The sequence below is a fragment of the Pseudorca crassidens genome, chromosome 18, assembly GCF_039906515.1.
Source record: "Pseudorca crassidens isolate mPseCra1 chromosome 18, mPseCra1.hap1, whole genome shotgun sequence".
Lineage (NCBI taxonomy): Eukaryota > Metazoa > Chordata > Mammalia > Artiodactyla > Delphinidae > Pseudorca > Pseudorca crassidens.
Genome location: NC_090313.1, coordinates 44,168,352 through 44,181,142, shown reverse-complemented (window position 1 = coordinate 44,181,142; position 12,791 = coordinate 44,168,352).

The window sequence follows — 12,791 nt, the reverse complement described above, 5'->3', positions numbered from 1 at the left end:
TTTACATTTCCAGTCAAATTAGACTCTGAGCCTGTTGTCTAGAATTATTTGCTGACTTAGGTTAAAGGGTTTCCTGAAGGTTCTCAATTTCACTTACTAAATAAATTGCTCTTAATAAGTTTAAAGAAAAAAGTTTGGTTCATTTTTTGCAACTAATAGAGTGATATGTAGTCTCCATTCAGTAACATACAATAAGGAAACACTTTTCTTTATGATGCTCTAAATGATACAAATGTGTTATTTTAGAGGGAAAAACACTCCCTTCCATCTAATTTTGGAAGTCTTGGTGTGAGATGGGGTCTAATTTTTCTAGTAAAGAGTTGAAGATGAACATTTAATTTTTCTCCTTGTCCTGGTGTTAAGGTCACAGACAAATGAAGATGCTAACTAAGAATTTAAGTCTCCACTAAATAACTTGAAAGCAAAAGGGCAGTTTAGAACTCACCTATAGAACCATATTTCCAAAATCTGCAGCAAGAGTGACCAGTGGTGGCAGCAATTGTATCCAGCAGCAGCAATGACTAGCAAGAAAAAAATGAGATTTATTTTCTTTTGGTAGTGTTGTTGATGGTAGTGTGTATTTGTGTTTCTTACCTAAATGTGGTTATCAGATAAAATACAGGATGCACAGTTAAATTTGAATTTAAGGTAAACCTCAAGTTCTATTTTTAATAAGTATACTCTGAATTTTACATGGGGCTACTTCTACTACTTCTTTGTTGTTGCTATTATTTAACTGAATTTCCAATTTAACTGGGCACCCTGTATTTTAATTTGATAAATTTGTAATCTATCCAGTAGCCTTATATTGAATGTGTTTTCACCTTGAGTTAGCAGATTCTTTGTTGCCAAGAGCTTTGATTTTATAAAAGTCAGTACCATGAAGAGGGGAGCTAAAGATAATATGTACTAGTTTGTTAATTTTAATTAGAGATAGTGATAAGATTAGAGAGGAACCTAATACATGCTACATTTAGAAGATGTCAACACTTGCTAAGCATGTACAAAACACTTATTTAAATTATAACATTGTTTGATATTGGAATATAAGAATTGCATTTAGGAACTGAGCAAGTAATCTTCAAACGTTGAAGTGTGTTGGACACTTTGGGTCTTGAGTATAAGTAAGTTTGCACATGTGGCAAGTTTTGTACCAAGAAGACTTATCTAAATAAGAGAAAAGAGAGCAATATGGCATTGATAAGAAAGGGTCTCTTTCCTGAAGCTAGATGTTAAATTTGACTACTAAGCAAATAATCTAGAGCCTAGCAGATTTAGAAAGTTGATTTCTCTGTACCAAGGTAATGCTCATAGGAGCAGAGAGGAAGGCCAGAGGCTGAAGAGAATTATATGGAGTTTAAAAGAATACTGATCTCTCAAATATCATCTCCATATTTTCCTGTAAGCAATTCTACCTGACAATAGATGCAATACCTCCACTTGTGAGGATGCAGCTGCAATGGAACCTGACAACAAAGTGTAGATTAACTAAACAATGCTGTCTTGATGTCCCCTTAGGCAAATGGAAAGTGAAGGTAAAGAATGCATATGGTATCCCTCCCACCCTCCTTATCCCACCCCTCTAGATGGTCGCAAAGCACCGAGCTGATCTCCTTGTGCTATACAGCTGCTTCCCACTAGCTGTCTATCTTACATTTGGTAGTATATATATATATGTCAATGTTACTCTCTCACTTCATCCCAGCTTACCCTTCCCCCTCCCCGTGTCCTCAAGTCCATTCTCTATGTCTGTATTTTTATTACTGTCCTGCCCAGGATATGGGGATATACATATGCATATAGCTGATTCACTTTGTTATACAGCAGAAACTAACACAACATTGTAAAGCAATTATACTCCAATAAAGATGTTAAAGGAAAAAAGAAAAATGTGAATTTCCTTTGTAGGCTAGAGATTAAAGAAAAAAGAAAAAAAAAGAATACATATGGTTTACTTAGGTAAATTTTAGGTAAACTTTTTTTTGATTAATTAATTTTTGACTGTGTTGGGTCTTTGTTGCTGCACACGGGCTTTCTCTAGTTGCAGCCAGCAGGGGCTACTCTTCATTGCAGTGCATGGGCTTCTCATTGCAGTGGCTTCTCTTGTTGCGGAGCATGGGCTCTAGTTGCGCAGGCTTCAGTAGTTGTGGCTCGCAGGCTCTAGAGCACAGGCTCAGTAGTTGTGGCACACAGGTTTAGTTGCTCTGTGGCATATGGGATCTTCCCAGATCAGGGTTCCAACAATTGTCCCATGTACTGGCACATGGATTCTTAACCAATGCACCACCAGGGAAGCCCTAGGTGAACTTTTTAAGTAGGTAAAATTTATTTATCATGTTGTTCAGATTTAAAAACAAACAAACAAACAAATTTAACCCATAGGAAAATAAAAGGTAGAAAAATTATTAAAGATAAAATAGAAAATTAATGGCTTAAATAAAAATTTGTAGTGGAGGTAACATATAAATATTCAAATGATAATTAATAAAAAACTAATAAATATCATAATTACCAAGCAAGAATAATAGTAACATAGAAAAATCAGTTCACCACTATTCATCAAATATATATGTATGTAAATATGTACATATACATATATATGTATATCAGGAATGATCCAGCACTTCATAAACTGATCATGAAAATATATGAATAAAAATTTTATGCTAATAATTTAGTAAATGTACATTAGAAGAATAAATTATTTGAAAAATGTAACAAAACCCAACAAAAAACTATGTATAGAATAATATGTATCCAAAAAAACCTAAAATTAAACATCTTCCCAGAAAAGTTACTCTAACAGTGTAATTTCTTTCTAAACCTTTAAGGAACAAATAAAATGACTCTTTCACATTTTTTTTTGTGATATCAGTAAGAGAAAAAGACGTCAAAACTTGTTTTATGTGGGCAACAAAAATTTAATATTAAAACTCACAAAAAAACAGAATAGAGAACCCAGAAATACACCCACATAAATATAGACAACTAAATTTTGACAAAGAAGGAGAGGAACAAAATGGAGCAAAGGTAGTCTCCTAAACAAGTAGTGCTAGAAAACTGGACATCCACAAGCAAAAAAATGAATCTAGACACAGACTTTATACCTGTCAAAAGAATTAACTCAAAATGAATCATGAACCTAAATGTATGAAAAACTATAACACTCCTCAAAGATAACATAGAAGAAAATCTATATAAACTTGGGTATAATGATGACTGTTTAGATACAATATCAAAGACAGATCCATGAAAAGAAAAATAATAACCTGGACTTTATTAAAATAAAAATAAAATTCTGCAAGAGACAACATCAAGAGAATTGGAATACAATCCAAAGACTGGGTGAAAATATTTGCAAAAGACACATCTGATAAAAATCTGTTATTCAAAATGTACAAAGAACTCTTAAAACTCAAGTATAAGAACCCCTCCCCCAAATATGGTTAAAAAATGGGTCACAGACCTTAACAGAAATCTCATGAGAGAAGATATACAGATGACAAATAATCATATGAAAAGATGCTCCAGGTCATATGTCACCAAGGAAATGAAAACTAGAAAAACAATGAGATACCACTATCTTCCTATTAGAAGGGACAAAATCCAGAACACTGACAACACCAAATGCTGGTAAGGAGGTGGAGCAATAGGAACACTCTTTCATTGCTGTTGGAAATGTGAAATGTATAGCCACTTTGGAAGACAATTTGGTGTTTTCTTACAAAATTAAACATACCCTTACCTTTTGACCCAGGAATTGTGTGTTCCTTTGTATATACCAAAAATATCTGAACAATTTTGTCCACACAAAAACCTGCCCACAGATGTTTATAGCAGCTTTATTCATAATTGCTAAAATTTGGAGGCAACCAAGATGTTCTTCATAAGGTGAGTGGATAAATAAACTGTAGTACATCCAGACAGTGGATGTACTAAAAAAAAAAGTATATGTAAAGTCATGAAAAGACATAGAGGAAACTTAAATACATATTACTAAGTAAAAAAAGTCGATCTGAAAATGACATACTGTATGGTTCAGAATATATTATATTCTGGAAAAGGCAAAGCTATGGAGACAGAAAAAAAGCAAAACAAAAAAAACCCAACAACAGTGGTTTCTGCTAGTGAGATAAATAGATGGAGCACAGAGGATTTTTAGGTCAGTAAAAAACTCTGTATGATACTATAATGATGGATTCATACCATTATATTTTTGCCCAAATCTATATAATGCACAACACAAAGAATGAATTGTAATGTAAACTATGATTATGATGTGTCAGTGTAGGTTCATCAGTTGTAACAAATGCACCACTATTGTGATCGATGTCGATAAGGGGAGAGGCTAAACTTGTGTGGGGGCAAAAGATAAATAAAAATCAACATACTTTCCTCTCAGTTTTTCTAAGAAAATGAAGTGTTTAAAAAACATACAAACAAAAACTCAACAAGGACATTACAAGAAATTAAGTTTACATGTCAATAATCTCATGTAATCACAAACAGATTGAAATGTAAAGTTGGTTTAAATTTGAAAATCAGCCAATGTAATTTCATTACATTAATAAACAAAGAGAAGATGCTTATTATCTCAGTAGATACAGATCAGCCAAACGAGAAAAAGAGCAGAATAATAAAAACAAGGGAATTTTCTTCATTTAATAAAGAACATACACTAAAAAGTTGTATATTATACGTAATGGTAAATTATTGATAGTTTCATCTGGATAGTGAAAACAGACAAGGATGTCTATCATCATTAGTATTCACATTGTGATGGAAGTTCAAATGGGTGCAAAATCTGATTTTTAATGGTTGGAAAGAAAACGTAAAACTGTTATTTCTCACATGTGAATATAAGATATTTAAAATAATTTTCAGACAAATAGTACAACTAATAGATGAATATAAATGAATGTGACAGGGTCGCTAAATACAAGGTACTTTTTATTAAAACAAGCAATTGTATTTATATGTATGACAAAAAATATTTATAGAAAATAAAATTAAAATAAAAGTCACCACTAAAATAACATGAATGAACTTAATAGAATACATTTAAGGAACACATTTATTTATTATACATAATTCATCTTTGTAGAAATGTTATTGAGAGAAACGTAAGAAGATCTAATTAAGGGAGAGATACTCCATGTTATTTTATTGGAAAATTTAATGTTGTAAATATGTCAACACAACATGCAATTGATCTAGGATTCTATGTAATTCTAGTAAAATGTCATTAAGTTTCTTACCTTTCTTTCTTTTTTAGAAATGGATTTATAAATTTGAGAACTATTATGTAAAAACAAATGGCCAAAACTACTCAAGATAAGCAAGAAAAACAGAGCTGGAGGATTATCATATATTAAAAGTTATTTTGTATTTACAATAATTGAGGAAGTGGCATGTGATTGGAATGGAGCACAGTGAGAAACGCCAGAATCAAATGCATGCATACTTGGTCACTTGTTTTAGTACAAAGTTGATACTATGGACGAATTGGGTAAGGTTACATTTTTCAGTGAACTAGGCAGGATTCATTCTGTGCCCATATGGAAGAAAATGAACATAACTCCTATTTTACATCATTCACAAAACTAAATTCCACAAGATGTAAAACAACAAACATACTGAAATTTAAAATAAGATACTACGTAAATGTCCTTGAATTAGGGGAAATTTCTTCATAGAATATAGGACAATTTTAAGAGAACTGGTCTTCATATGAAGAAAATTTGTTTAAAAATTGACACTGTTAAGAAGGTGCAAAATCAGGCCATGGAGTAGAAGAATATATTTGTAACATATGGAATCAAATAAGGAATCTAGTCCAGAATACATGTTAAGAACTTGAAACCAACAGGAAATACAGATATCACAATATGATATTGGATAAAGAACTACTACAGTAATAGCAAAAAAGTGCATCAAAATGACCAATGAACATATGAAAATGTTTTCACATTGCATAATAAACCAGAAAATTAAAATTCAAACTACAACAATGTATCACTTCTTGCCTCCCACTCCAGAGAGTGATACGAGAGAGAGAGAGAGAGAGAGAGAGAATCTTGATGGAAATGAAAAGAATATGGATTCTCAAGCCTTGCTGGTGGAAGTGCATATTACAAACATTCTTGAAGATATTTTGAATTAACTAAATTAAGGAAGCACAACTGGTGCTCCAAAATTTCAAATCTTATATATACATTGGGTTGGCAAAAAACTTCCTTTGTTTTTTAAGTAAAAATAAAAGACATGTTTTTCATTTTCACCAAGAACTTTATTGAACAACATATTCAGTATTTTGTTCCACTATCTTCTGTCATTTTTCAGGCAACTTCATAATTCCATCTTCCCAAAACTTTTTATCTTTTTGAGCAAAGAACTGTTCCAGGTGCCTTTTAACAGTCTTCCAGGGAGTTGAAATTTTTTCCATTAAGAGAATTTTGTGAAGACTGAAATAAATGGAAATCCAAAGGTGCAATGTCTGGGGAATACGGTGGATGAATCAGAACTTCCCAGCCAAGCTATAACAATCTTTACCTGGTCATCTAAGAAACATGCGATCTTGCATTATCCTGATGGAACATTATGTGTTTTCTGTTGAATAATTCCGGACGCTTTTCATCGAGTGCTACTTTCAGTTGGTCTAATTGGGAGCAGAATTAATCTTTTGGTTTTCTGGAAGGAGGTCATTATAGAGGACTCCCTTCCACTCCCACCATATACACAACATGTATATATTCTTCTTTGGATGAAGACAGGTCTTTGGTGTGGTTTGTGGTGGTTCATTTCACTTGCCCCATGATCTCTTCCATTCCACATTATTGTATAGTATCCACTTTTCATGACCCGTCACAATTTATTTTAAAAACAGAACAATTTTCTTATGTTTCAGTAGAGAATCTTATGTGGAAATATGGTCAAGAAGGTTTTTTTCTCTTAACTTATGTGGAGTCCAAACATCAAAGCAATTAGCATAACCAAGCTGGTGCAAATGATTTTCAAAGCTTGATTTGGGTATTTTGAGTATGTTGGCTATCTCCCCTGTGGTATATCATTGATTATCCTCAATTAATGTCTCAATTTGATTGCTATCAACTCAACCAGTCTACCCGACCATGGACCATCATCCAGTGAGAAATTTCTAGCACGAAACTTCACCTACCACCTTTGACACATTCGATAAGTCACAGCACCTTCTCCATACACTGCACAAATCCTTTTTTGCATTTCAGTTGTGTTTTTACCTTTCTTGAAATAATAAAGCATAATATGCTGAAAATGTTGCTTTTCTCTTCCATCTTCAATATTAAAATGGCTACACAAAAATTCACCTGTTTTGATAACTTTTTTTAAAAAATGCACACTGAAATAACAGCTGTCACAATACAACCTAACAAAATTGTTTCAAATGAAGTTATAGATAACTAAGCACTACTAGAACCATCTTACAAAAAAAAAATGAATGAAAAACTCTCATGATATACATCACAAGAAATGTATAGTGTTGTTCATAGCACCATTTTAAATGAAAATATCAACAATAGAATGAATAAAATTGTGTTGTATTATACATATAAATGAGTACTGCACATCACGTGTCATGAAAATAAGCAAACTTCAGCTACACACAAAAACAGAGGTGAAGATGACAAAAAGTGCTATGCTAAAAAGTCAGGCACAGAACACATTCTATATGATTCCACTTCCTCAATATTAAGACAGAAAAAAAAAAACCAGAGAAAATTGCACAACAGCATTTTAATATATGGTTAAATTTTACCAAAAAGTAAGATAATTTCATTAATGCCCACTTTTCAGTATATATGTTATATTTATTTAATATGTTTATACAGCTACATATAATACATGATGATATGTATAAGTACAACTGCGTGTGTATCAAATCAACTCTTCTAAATTTCATATATCCAAAATTGGCACTAATTTCCTTTTTGTTACCTGTTTTATAAGATATGTAATCAGATTTCATTCTCAGTGATCACACTGAAAAAAAAATCACTCTTTTCTTCTTAGATATAACAAAACTGTATTTCCTCTTGGTCTTATCTTTAATGCTTTTGGTCCTCAAAAGATTATTTTTCTTTAAACCTCATTTTGTCAAAAGAACCCCCAGCTGATCTTTCTTTTTTTTTTTTTTTTTGGCGGTATGCGGGCCTCTCACTGTTGCGGCTTCTCCCGTTGCGGAGCACAGGCTCCGGACGCGCAGGCTCAGCGGCCATGGCTCATGGGCCCAGCCGCTCCGTGGCATGTGGGATCCTCCCGGACCGGGGCAGAAACCTGTGTCCCCTGCATCGGCAGGCGGACTCTCAACCACTGCGCCACCAGGGAAGCCCCCCAGCCGATCTTAATGCTGCTTCTCTTTTTCTTTTCTTTTTTCTTTCTTCCTTTCTTTCTTTTTTTTTTTTTTTAAGGGAATAGCAGTGTATATCACAATGATGTAAACTAATGCATGAGAATTCGGTCTTGTTTGGTATGTAAGTCAGGATAAACTAGTTGTGTTGAAGTTACAACCTGATCCCTCAACCTTAGTGATGCATCACAGAGTGGTTTAATTTCCCAGCTACACATCCACCTTAGACCAGGAGGGTCTGCTCATTTTTCTGAATCAGGGATTCAGACAGACAAATCTGATCTTGACAGGTCTTTGATAAAGTCTGTAACAGGAAAGAGGTGTAGAGAATTGTACATTGGCTCTCAGCAGCTTCTTATAAGAGTGCCTTGAGTTACTTCCCCTCACACTCCAATGACACTGCAAGTAATATAACCACATCTAACTTTAAGGTCTGTGGGAAAGTGTAGTCTTGTATACCTATAAATAGAAGCTCTAAGATATTTGTAGGATGCCTAGTTATTACAATATGCAGGGTTCCTAAATTCAGACCTATGAATAATAGATATTAGGTCTTAGAATTTCCTAAGATGTATGTACCATTTTCTTTTTCAAAATGTTTTAAAAAGTGGGCACAAAATTATATTATTTTTAAAGTGTGCTGTGCATTGCATATACATTTGAAAACATATCTTCTAACAGTTTATAATTATGAGAAAAACTGTCTATTGTTCAGGTACAGTTATATTTTATCTAGTAGTTCACCACAAACATAGAGTCTTAATTGTTAAAACATTTTTCTATTTAGGTTATCATTATATTAAAGGAATAAAGATGTTGAGGATTCAGTGTTCAAAATTACTTGATGGAGCTACTTGAATTGCTATAGTAATACATCCAGCGATTAAGATGGTAATTTCCAGAGCTATTTGCAATAGTAAAATACTGCCTTGTATGAAGGTTTCTTACCCTTTTCACTCTCTGAGATAATTAAAAAATCGTTATGTCCTGATTTTCTCCACATTATCTTATTCATGAATACATTGTATGTTTGTATTTCTTTGTATATAGGATTTTGTTTGTGTTGTATTTTTTTGATACTGAATAACTTATTAATATTTTTAAATATAACATTTAAATTCCAGATTCCCTACTTGAATTACAAGTCCTTATAGTACCCAGTATGGGAATCAGGACGGATAGATACAAAAGAAAACACATGTATAGTTTCCTGGGGTCCATTGATTTTCTGGGGTTGGCTGTGTTGATAAAAAGCTTTTAGCTTTCTTTCTTTAGTCTCCTTATCCTTAGTCCCAGATGTTAGATAGACTTTTATTTTCTTTCTCATTTTATATTTGCCTCAAGTTCTTATCTGTATATAGTCTCTTGCTTGTTTGCTTTGGATTCTGCTAGACTAACTAACATTATAAAGTTTTGGGGATAGACAGGGATTGGGTCTTAAAAATGTTTTGGAGACTGATTTCCTTACCTGTACACCCCTATTTCAGCTTTCAAAGTGCTATGTGAACCTGTTCTTATTATTATATCCTGGTATCTAATTGTGGTCCAGCCTCCATCTCATTTTATTTTGATTCAGTATATTTCAGCTAATTATTCTTTCATACTCATGAACTCCTCCTAGATGAATTATTAACCTGTGTTATTACCCTGAAAAGTAGAATATAGCTTAATCATGATTCAGAACTATCACCATTATATTTCAATAATTTTTCTCCATAGTACTTTAAAATTAGTCAATTAAAAATAATTCACTCATATTTGAAAGGTACGAGTTAATAAAAACACATGTAAAGTAAAAACATATGTAATTTTATCCCTTATGAAATATAAACAAAACAAAGGCATGAAAAATATTACATAACAGTTCATAAAAGTCATGTAAGTCCTAATTTTATATAAAATCTTATATATATATAAAATCAGGACTTAAAAATATATATATAACTTTCCATAGTTTGATTATGGTCAAAGATTTCAAGATGAACAGTTGCATTGGCTATGAGTAGAAAGCATATGTTCTAATATATTAAAAGAGAAAGAACTATGTAAGACATTAACTTCCATATATAAAGTAACTTGATGAATGATAAATAACAGATTTGCAATGATACAGCAATATAACTTTCAGTCTATCTTCAAGTGGGTCACAAACAATTTTCCTTCCATCAGAAAATTTATAATCTGGTATGATTAGAGGCATACCAAATTAGCAGGTAATTTTTTAAGAAGATTTATGGAAAAAATAGAACAGGACAATGTGTTTCGGAGAAATACAAATTACATGAGACAGCCAGGTAACAATAGTCATATAATGCCCCTCTGAGGAAATTGCAATGAACACCATTGTCAAATTTGAAAAGTAGAGACAAGGACTCATATATCTGCATAATAAGAAAGAGAGAAGAGAAAGAAGCAGATAAGTAAGCTGGGTCTTTTTCTTTAAGTATTTTATAGAAAAAAGTAGTAATGAGTTCACTTACTCTGCTGCGTAAAATGATGAAATGCTCTAAAATTTAAGGCAAGGGATTATGTGAACTGATTTGTAATTTTTAAGACAATCTGGCTAGTGGATTAGGTTTGGCTCTGATATAGCAACACTGAAAGAAGAAAGGCCACATAGGAGGATATTTTAGTAATCCTTATGAGAGGTAATTGATACCATAGCACTGGCCACAGTCAGTTCATCTCTACTTGGATAAACTTCAAACAATATACCCTTTTCAATGCCTGTAGTAGATGGTCTACAGTAAGAGCTTACTTGAAGAGAGAAGACCAGACAGCCAACATCAAAGCTCCATTTACATTGTTGAGATCATTGTAACCCTTCTAGACTCACCTGAGATGCCAGGGACTACATCCAGGTAGAGGTTTGTGTGTGTTTTCAGGCTTGACCATAGACCTGAAGAATGCTTTCCTGGCCAGTCCTCACAGGAGCAAACTGCCTCCCTACACAACACTTGGTTCACAGACAAGGCACTGCAGGCTCTGAAGGAGTTGCTGTCAAGGACTCATTATCAAGGACCCCCATCCCAAGCTTTTAGGCATATCTGTATCCCCATTCCAGATACTTCCATTCAGAAGTCTTTTTTTTTTTCTTTTCTTAAACATCTTTATTGGAGTATAATTGCTCTACAATGGTGTGTTAGTTTCTACTTTATAACAAAGTGAATCAGCCATACATATACATATATCTCAATATATCCTCCCTCTTGTTTCTCCCTCCCACACTCCCTATCCCACCCCTCTAGGTGGTCACAAAATCTTTTTATCAGGGTGGGTGACAGGAGGCTTCAGCAGAGGCCTTCCTCAGGTGTCTCTGCTGAGACCTCCTTATCAAAGGGAGAGGAGAAAACTTGAGATATTTTTCTCCACTCTGACTCAGTGCCCATTGCTTTCCAGTCCTAGTCCTTTCCCTTCTCCCTCCCTTTAACCCACAGTTCCATAAAACTGCAGGGACCTTCTGTTTGGAGCCCTTCTGCAACAACAACAAAAAAGGGCTGAGAACTTGGTGATTAAGAAGAGGGGTATACAGACTCTATACGGACTACAAGTTAAGGAATCATATCTAGGGTCAAAAAACTACCTAGTGCAATGCAAGTCAAAGTATGGTCCATGTACCTGCAGCATTGGATTCACCTGGGATCTTGTTAGAAATGCAAATTAATGGTCTAACCCATACCAACTGGGTCAAACCCTCTTGGAACATAGGGCAGGGATCTGTGCGGTTTTTTTTCCCTTTGTGGTATGCGGGCCTCTCACTGCTGTGGCCTCTTCCGCTGCGGAGCACAGGCTCTGGACGTGCAAGCTCAGCGGCCATGGCTCACGGGCCCAGCAGCTCCGCGGCATGTGGGATCTTCCCGGACCGGGGCACGAACCCGTGTCCCCTGCATCGGCAGGTGGACTCTCAACCACTGTGCCACCAGGGAAGCCCGGGATCTGTGTTTTAACAAGCATTACATTTGATTAAGAATGAAAATGTTTGAGATCTACTAAGTCAGCGGGTTCTAAGGTATGTTTGCATTCACCTAAAATTATCAACTTTATTATTTTCTACGTCAGAAGAAGGAGTTTATTAATATAAATATTTTCAAAACCGGGACACAATGGTAATCTGAGGCTAAATAATTTGCCCAAAGCCAACAGTAAATAAATTGGATTGACATTATTTTTATAATGTTCTTGTTGCCTAGAGGATAAACTATGCAGAATTCATGTTTATTGAGATGTAATATACACACAATAAAATTCACCCCTTTTAAGTGTACTGTTTGATGAGTTTTGACATGCATATAACCATGCAATGACCACCACAATAAAGAATAGTTCCACTGGCCCCAAAATACTTCCTGAACTTTTGAATAAATCACATTCTCTCTTTCCCAGTTCTCCCATGGCTTTTTCCTCT